At 49.8% G+C, this 9,045-nt stretch overlaps 1 protein-coding gene across 6 annotated transcripts in view; it reads right to left on the minus strand.

Moving 5' to 3' along the window:
- The window catches only part of Rph3a (rabphilin 3A), an 89,410-nt gene extending 81,697 nt beyond the window's left edge, over nucleotides 1–7,713 (minus strand). For 2 of the 6 annotated variants that reach the window (XM_074060517.1, XM_020179296.2), the window contains exons 1-2: nucleotides 7,250–7,712; nucleotides 6,998–7,107 (exon numbers count right to left, since the gene is read on the minus strand). The gene's annotated coding sequence lies outside the window, so the exon portion shown is untranslated. Of the gene's footprint in view, nucleotides 1–4,833; nucleotides 4,875–6,154; nucleotides 6,174–6,997; nucleotides 7,108–7,249 lie in introns of those variants that run through there. The other 4 variants (XM_074060515.1, XM_074060518.1, XM_074060519.1 and 1 more) reach the window with 4 other exon arrangements.
- Nucleotides 7,714–9,045: the final 1,332 nt, after the last annotated feature.

The raw sequence follows: 9,045 nt of genomic DNA on the forward strand, positions 1-9,045 counted from the left end.
AGACCTGGTTTCAACAAGCAGTGCAAGATCAGAACCCCTGGAATAGACTGGCACACTCTGGCTCCTTCATTCCCCCTGGTGACAAAGGGTGAATACTGTCTAGGTTCTTGGTCTTGTCGGGGTGCAAGTTAGGGAAGGTGAACGGAGTCTGCCTCACACCCTTGATGGGCCGCTGAGCTCAGTACACCCAACAGCTGAGAATGTCAAGGCCTTCGGCCTTCAGAAACCCCTGTGTGACCCCCTCCCCAAGCAGGAAGGCAGGCAGTCCACCAAAGTAATGAGTCTTTGGCCTTTGCAAAGCCAGACAAAACTCTAAGCGTTCACTTCAGAGGTAAAATGGCCAACTCATCCCCATTGGTTTTAACACGGAAAGCCCTGCAACCCAGGGATGAACTCCATCTCTTCAGTCCAGGCAAATTGAGATGATTAGTCACTGAACTTGGAAATCTCAAACCTGCATTCCTTTACAAGTTATTTCTTCTCTCTCTCTTTCTCTCTCTCTCTCTCTCTCTCTCTCTCTCTCTCTCTCTCTCTCTCTCTCTCTCTCTCTCTCTCTCCCCCCCTTTCTCTCTCCCTTTCTTTATTTCTTCTTTTTTGGTGGTCCTGGGGTTTGAACTCACAGCTTTGCACTTGTCAGGCAGGCACTCTAACACTTGAGCCACACCTCCAGCCCTTTTTGCTCTGGTAATTTTGGAAATAAGGTCTCTCTTTTTGCCTAGGCCATCCTGGGCCACAATCTTATTGTACACTTCCTGCCATCATTGCTGGGATGGCAGGTGCATAGCACCACTCCCAGCTATTGATTGAGATGGGAGTCTCACTAACTTTTTGCCCAGGCTGGCCTCAAACTACGATCCTCCCAATCTCAGCCTCCCAAGTAGCTAGGATTGCAGGTGTGAGCCTCTGGCACCTGGTTTACAAGTCATTTCTCAGCAGGGCATGGGGGTGCATGTGTGTATTTCCAGGACTCAAGAAACTGAAGCAGAAAGATCAAGTGTTTGAGGTCAGCCTGGGCTATATAGTGAGTTTAAGATCAGCCTGAATTTCATAATAAGAACTGTCTCAAAAAAAAAAAAAAATAGGGGCTGTGGCTTGTGGTAGAGAGCTTGCCTAGTATGTGCAAGGCCCTGGGTTCAATCCCTAGCACTGCAACAGAAAGGAAGAAAGGAAGGAAATAAGGGAGGGAGGCAGGGAGGGAGGTAGGAAAGAAGGAAGGAAGAAAGGAAGGAAGGAAGGAAGGAAGAAGAAAAAGACAGAAAGAGAGAAAGACGATACAAGTCATTTCTGGGGGAAGGTGGAAGGTTGGGGTTGGGGAGAAGAGGGGACAAAGGAAAGGGAGTACATCAGAGGAGGGGGAGGGGAGAGGTGGGGAGAGCAATAGAGAGACTACAAGAGAAAAATGAGAGACTACAAGACAAAGAATGGAAGTTTTTAAAGGATGGGAAAGGAGGGGAAGGAGATGGGTGGTGAAAAGGAGAGAGAGCCAGAGAGATAAAGGGAGAGACTCCGAATCTGGGCCTCAGAGCCAGCTGGGTGGAAGGAGATGGGAGCGGGGAGAGAGGACATGGACCACACCGGTGCTTTTTAGCAGCATCCTGCCCAGAGGGCCTCTCAACAAACTCTGAGAAATCATCTCTTCCCGGCAGTCACACCGCCCGCCCGCCATCAATGGTTGGCATGGAAAAGCTGCTTGCATAACATGTTCCTGCCGAATCTGCTTCCATTCACAAGTCTGCTTGTCATTGTGTAGGTGCATTTGAGAGAGAAAAGGGAAGGAAGGAAGGAAAAAGGAAAGAAAAGGGCAGCTGGATCAATGTCCTCAGAAGAGGATACTCTGAGATGAGATTTCTTCCACTCTGAATAAATCCTGCACAAATCAGACATCACTGGGGTGCTGTGAGGGGGGCCTGCTCTGGCTGATTGATCGTGGGGGGCCAAGGCCCCAGCTTCCTCAGCCCTGATCCCCTGCTCATGGGCTGGAGTCTGTCAGGCCCCATTACAATGAGATTTAGGCATTATGTCATTAAATCTAATGACAGCAAGACAATTACTCCAAGGAAGTTATGATGACATTGCAGAGAGCAGCCTGGTGCCTCCTCCCACTTCTCTGACCCAAATGGGGAGCGGAGCTGGGTTAAGAAGAATCCCAAAGCCCTAGCCAGGTGGAGGGCTCGTGAGGTCAGCCTGTCCTTTCTGACATGGGACAAGCCAAGGGTCACAGTCCTGCCTGAAAGGAAGTGGTCCCTGGAGTTCCCTGCGGTTAGCTGGGACGGTGGCAGAAGGAGATGGTGTGGGTGTGAGGCGATGGGCTTGGGTCTTGGTTTGCTCAGCCCCTTGGGGGCAGATGAGGGAACCTTGGCAAAACATCTGAGGCTCACAACACACTTAGGAGTGTTATAAGTAACACCAAAAAAAGTGTTTTGCATTTTTTTAAAAATGACTTTCCTTGCAGCAGAGGGGGGTCTGTGGAAACATAGGTCCCTGACCCCTGCACTCAGAGTTTCAGAACCAAGAATTGCTTTCTAGCAAGTTCCCAGGTGACTTTGAGAACCACGGAGTGAGAGGAGCTATCTGATTCAGGCTAATGGACTCCCAGGGACAGGCACCGTCAGCCTTTCTCTGGTCTTCACATCTTCCACCTGCAAACCTCGTAGATGCAAACTCTGCTCCTGCACCAAACCTTTCCACAGGAAAGCATCTATGCCTTCTCACTAGAGGGTGAATGACTACCAAAACACCAACCCTTTAGCCAAGAGCAAAACCTTAAGATAAAGAATGAAATCTTCAGTGGCAGAATTTAAAATAACCAGAAAATTCCCCCATCCCATGTTCCACCCCCCAATGATCACATCATGTTAGAAAGCCACTTGCTCTACCCAGGACCCCACAGGGGCTGTGTCTTTGTCACTGTTTAATTCCTAATACTCACCACGGTGCCAGGCATACAGTAGGTATTCAATAAATGCGTGACACGGTCATCCATGGTGAGTGTTCTGGTAGGAAGAGAGATCTGAGGTAACAGCCAAGTCCCTCCAAACCTCTGATGACTCATCACAGTCAGCAAACACTGAGTGAGTGCCTACTGCATGCAGGCTACTGACCAGACAGGGTTCGTAAGGCACCTCCCCAGACTGACCTATTTGTTAGTCAATCCATTAACACTTCATTCATTCATTCACCAAGTTAGTGTACTGAACACCTGTTTTGTGACAACCCTGACCCCCAAATGGACAGGGCACAGGCTTGGCCCTTAAGGGTCTCACATGTGGTGTCTGAGGCCCCAAGAAGGCAGACCATGCCAATAAGTCACTTCAGAGGAGCGGAGGAGGGAAGCTGCTGAGGGAATCCACGCTCCCAGCTTACGGGATGGGATGAGTCAGCAAAACCTCCCAGCGATCTGGAGAACCGGAAATGGAGCAGGTGGTGGGCTTTTCCTCCCAGACCCCTCCCATGGGCCTGCCCACCACACAGGCCACCCTGCTCTTTGCTCAGAGCCTCACAAGCCTGGGGAAGGGGGAAGACATAATTATGGCCATTTCACAGATGGAGAAACTGAGTCAGTAGCTCCCCAGCACCTGCTCAAGAACCACAGTCTGGCGTGAGCGGGACAGTCTCTTGTCTCCCAGTCTGTCCTCTCCCACCCCGGTCCCACAGCTGCACAGCCAGCCCACGGGGTCCGCCTGGTTTCTACCTCACTCCAGTCTTGCTTTGGCTGGGGTGGTAATTTCACTGCTACCCTCGCCAATGTCATCCCCACCGCAAACGTTTGTAGGACATTTCTACCTCCCCAACTTTCAACTCTTAAAATTCTCACAATGCTCTCATTATCCACGATCTGCAGATGGGAACGCCAAGGTTCAAGGAGGTGAAGCAGCACAACTAAAAAGCACTGGAACCAGGATTTAAGCTCAAGAGGTCTATCCCCAGAGCCCATTCTCTTAACCATTACGCTACACTCCCCTTAAGACACCTAATTGTAGAAACCGAGGCCCAGAGGCAGTAAGGGTTTTGCCTGAAGTCACACAGCAAGGAAGCACTGGAGTCAGAACACAAACTCAAGACTGGCTGCCCCCAGCAATCCATACTGCAGCCCTGGAGGCTCAGATGACCAGGTCAGAGGCACACAGGACACAAAAAACAGGACGAAAGGGGCTGATTCTGCAGTGCCCCTCCACTCTGAACACATCAAAACTCTCCATCCTGGGTGGCAGCTGAATAATTTAGATTCATCTGCTCCAGCCCACCACTACTTGGTCTTGGGTTTATTTTTATCTCAGGTTCAGCCACAGCTCTTAACAGAAATAAACCATGCTGCCTTCTCCCCATCGCCTTCCCATCCACTCCTGACTTGTCTGCATTTACGACCAGCTCCCTGCTCCATGGGGAGAAAGAGCATAAAAGATGGGTCCATCTGTCATGGTGGCTTTTAATAGAAAGCACAAACTCTGTGTGACCCACACACAGAGAGAAGAAATGGTTAAGTGAAGAGGAATGCCATATCCTATAAATAAAACCCCCAGAACAGCCACCCCAACCAAAAATACATCTTCAGACAAAGAAGCCAGAATGTGCACAGCTTAGAGAGGGAAGAGCCAGAGCAGGCAGGTGGACTGTTCTCCTGAACCCTTTTGGGATCGAAGATCCAAGCTGCTGTGCCTCCCAGCTCTCAGTGATAAAGGAATGTCTCCAGAGCTCAGCTTTCTGGTCCAGCACAGGCTTGAAGGGTGGCTCTGAATGTCCCAGGAGGAGTGAGGGCTGTGGGAGCCAAGTGTGAGGGGACAATGTGTTGGCATTCATGGTAGTGTGTTCCTATGTTACTGTGCCATGACTTACTGTGTGGTCTTGGCGAAGTTGCTTTCCCTCTCTGGGCTCCCCTGAAAGAGGTTAGAGAAACACATTGCTAGAAGTGTGAGCTCTCTCTCTCTTTCTCTCTCTGTCTCTGTCTCTGTCTCTCTCTCTTTCACACACACACACACACACACACACACACACACATACACACACACCTCTATCACATAGTCACAGAATTTCACAGCTGGAAAGGGCCTTGGTCACCTAGGCCAACTAACTGCTTCTTTGCATTGGTGGGGAAACTGAGACCCAGAAAGGGAGACCGAGCTGGGACTCAGGTCTGGTCCAAGGCCAGTGCTCTTTCCAGAAGATTCAGTTTCCCTCTTCCTGGTGCACCACAATGCAGCACTTGGAATCTGACGGGGGAGGAGGGAGGGTGGCCTCTTGGCTCTCTGCCTCCCCTAGGGAGGTGAGGCAGCACGGAGGTGTCTGGAAAGCCCTCATGTCTGGGTAACCCAGTGCATGGCATGGTTCCACCAGTTGTTAAAATATGAAAATATTCCATACTGGAGGCCAATGCTGTCTGGAGGTCCCCATGGCTCCCCTCATAGCTCTTGAGTTACCTCCAACCTCCCTGCAGTCCAGCAGTTAAAGGTTCACACTCAGCACAGCAGGGGACTCCCTAAGATCCCTCACTCCAGGGCCTGGCCATGGCCCATCCTGACCAGTTAGTCCCAAAGTTCAATATTTTAAATATCTCTCCAGCCAGATCTGTGGCTCCTTATTTGAACAAATATCCTCATTCATCATTCATGCCTGAGGCTTCCCAGGGAGGAAACTGAGGCAATTTTTTCCTCAAGGTCACTCAGCAAGGGAAGCCAGGATGAGAAACCAGAGATTTTGAGGGCCAGCTCTTTAACACTAACTACCAGGTGGCCCTCATCCTCTGCCTCCTATGTCCTGCCTGAGCAGGTTTGTGCCCTGGGGTTCCTGTGTCCCCACTTGGCTCTGGAGCTGTGAAAAAAAAAAAAAAAAGGCTGAGTGGACTGTGCTTACATTTCAGGCTTTCCAGTCCCTAGGGTTGATATTTTATTCTTTCCACCTCCAAGAGCAAGTACCTAAAGAGAAAATCCTTGGGGGTACAGAAGACTGAAGGAGTCCCTTACATAGCAGCAAAGATGCTTAAAACGAGGACATTCATATCCAGAAAGGTAGATGTAATTATAGCAGAAAGCAAAAAGAAATCCTCTTTTGATGGGTCACAGATTAGCAGCAAAGACATTTTACAATTAAATGTGAGCTTTTGGATTCAGTTACAAGAGACCTCTGCTTCCCACTCACTAACAGGTTGGAGCAGACTCACCTCACCCAGATCTCAGAAAAAGAAACTAGTGCAGGGGTATCATCTGCCCTGGAACAAATCTGGGGCTGGAGGCCCCAGATTTCAGAATCTGATCAAGCTGTTTCAGAATCTGATCAAGCCACATTACCCTCTTTCCCTACTGAGACGGACTCAAGGACAGGACACGCATCCCCACCATACATTCACTTACAGGTGACACCACCTGTAAAAAAAAAAAAGCATCAGATGCTCACAGGACAGCTGACTGCTCTCTTCTGGTCTTTTTGACCACTCTTTTCAAGCAAAATGTGGCCTTTCATGGCTCCCAGGTTCCCCATCTCAGGAAAGCTAGAATAGCCAAGCTTGCAAAACCCATCACAATTAAATTACTCAGCTGTCCCCAGAAGATCCTGTCCCCCAGGTATAATCTCAGACCTGTCCTAACAAATCTCACTAAGTGTACCAGCCTTAGGGGGCCTCTTCCAACCAGGACCAAGGTGCTCACCCACTAAATCAGAGACCCTCCATGCCAAGGTGGCTAGTCTCATGAAGGGTTAATTCACTTAGAGAACTACCGGCTACTTTCAACAGCTTCTGCTGCAAGGAAGAGGGCAAATTGGGCAGAAACCACTACCTTAATCATGAGCACATTTTCCCCTACCCAGGGCACTGAGCCAAAATATCATTTGGCTTTGGGATGTCACTTTGGTGATAAAACACTGCAAAATGTAGGCAGATAATTGTGGTCATCCTGCAACAGACCTCCCCTTCCAACTACCCCCACCCCAGCTTGTGCACACACACCATCACTGGGATTTCAACACCCCTAGCCCATTTCCACAGCCCGCAAAAAATGTCACTTACCTCGACACTGGAGGATTGCAGGAGCCAAATTCTTGGCAACTCCTCCCTTCCACCACGGGTGGAAAGATGGTAAGTCCCAGTGACTTGGTTGGAAAGCCCAGCAGAGGTGCCTGAAAGAAAATTGTTCGTTTGACTCTCCTCTTCCCAAAATAAAATCAAGTCGCCAGTGCACACACACACATACACACACACACACACACACACACACACCACTACCCCTAAGTCATGCAGGACCAAGACAAAAAGAAATACCGCTGCCAGAAGAGGAGAAAACTCAGATCAGTCAGTCAGTCGGTAGACAGGCAGACAGTGGTTTACTCAGACTGTCTTCCACATGGATGAAGGCTTTCACTCTGTGAGCCTCTCTCTCTCTCTCTCTCTCCTCTCTTCTTCTCTCTCTTCTCTTCTCTCTCCTCTCCTTCTCCCGTCAGCGTAGGCAACTCCGGGCTGCTGGCAGCAGAATCAATTGCTTTCCAGTGCCTGATTTCGGCTGTCAACACTACTGCAAAACCCTGTGTGATCAAGGGAGGGGACGGCAGGTTCCCGGCGCAGGAGAACCATCCAAGCCTGCCTCCCACCCGTGATTTATATGTGCAGTGCCTGGAGAAAGAGGGGTGGGAGGCCTGGCCTGGAGGGCAGGGTGGGCGCCCCAGAGATCCCAGCCGCTGGAAATGGCAAGCAGGATTGGCGGTCAGCACCACGGACAGCGCTAAGATGCGGGAGGAGGGGATGGGCGGGCCGCGAACCCGGGAGGCTGATAAGTTAAGTTATTGGATGGTTAGAGCAGATGGGGGGGCAGGGGGAGGCCAGAGGGATGGGGGACGGGACTGCTCAACCACACACAGTCAATTAGAGACAGCTTCTCTACTGCACACTTGCTCTAATACTGTCACTTAGAGCAAAGGAGCTGTAACTTCACACACACACACACACACACCCCGTCCCCCTCCCCGCCCCGCACACATATGCACACCCCTCTCCTCTCTGTTCAGAAAGAGTTTGGTCTCAGCCTGAGGGGCTCCCCATGGCTTCTCTCCCATTCCCCCTCCCTCCCACAAGCTCAGCCTGGCTCGCCCATCTTCACCCATGTTGCCTCAGAGTTCTGACCTGCACCTCAGGTTCTCTGGAATTCAGAGCAGGAAAAATGAGGCTTAAGAAATGAAACATCTAGGAAGAGGCATGGCTTCATTAAATATCCACTTGACAGGTTTCTGAGAGCCAGATCTAGCTTCCATATCACCTTGGAGAAGTCATTTAGTGTTTCCCTAAGCCGTCTGTAAACTGAGGCTATGAGTACTTTATTTTCCTAAAGATCAGAAGGAAAGAGCTTAAAAAGCAACGATAAGATCATCCCCATTTGGGGCTGCTATGATTCCACAATCTATGACCTGTCCTATAATTCATACGTTTTGACAGAGAGATAAGGAAATCGACAGGCAACCAGAATGTCGTGTGCAACTTTCGTCGTGTGCTTTCAGTGGGATGAAGTTGGGAAAATTTGTGAGTTCTAAATCAGATATTTGAGCCTCCACCATCCCCCAGAACCCAGGCTGGATTTCTGAGGCAAAATCACGATATGAACAAGGAAATATGACCGTCAAAGGGAGAAAAGTACAGAGGAGTGTGTTTCCCCTGGCACCCAGAATTCTAGATCTCAAGGGTCCTATTCGTATGCAAGAGAACAGGAGATGAAACAAATCAAGACCTGCTTGGAACTTCTCTGTAAAGTGAGGCAAATCTACCTAGGACTCTAACCGTGGGGATCTTTGAGTCATTTAGAACTTCATTTTATAGATGAGGTTGGCGATAGTGGTGGTGGTGGTGGTCGTGATGGTGATCACTGTGGAGATGGTGTTGACAGTGATGACTGTGGTGGGAATGGGGTCGTGGTGACTGGGAAATGGCGTTGACAGTGGTTACGATTGATGGCAATGATTTTGGTGGTAGGAATGATGGGGGTAACTACAAAGAACCTACTATGAGTCACACATTCTTTGCAAGTGTCTGCTGGAGTCCTCACCACCATCTTTTGAGGCTAGCATTAATCA

The sequence above is a fragment of the Castor canadensis genome, chromosome 18, assembly GCF_047511655.1.
Source record: "Castor canadensis chromosome 18, mCasCan1.hap1v2, whole genome shotgun sequence".
NCBI classification, from domain to species: domain Eukaryota; kingdom Metazoa; phylum Chordata; class Mammalia; order Rodentia; family Castoridae; genus Castor; species Castor canadensis.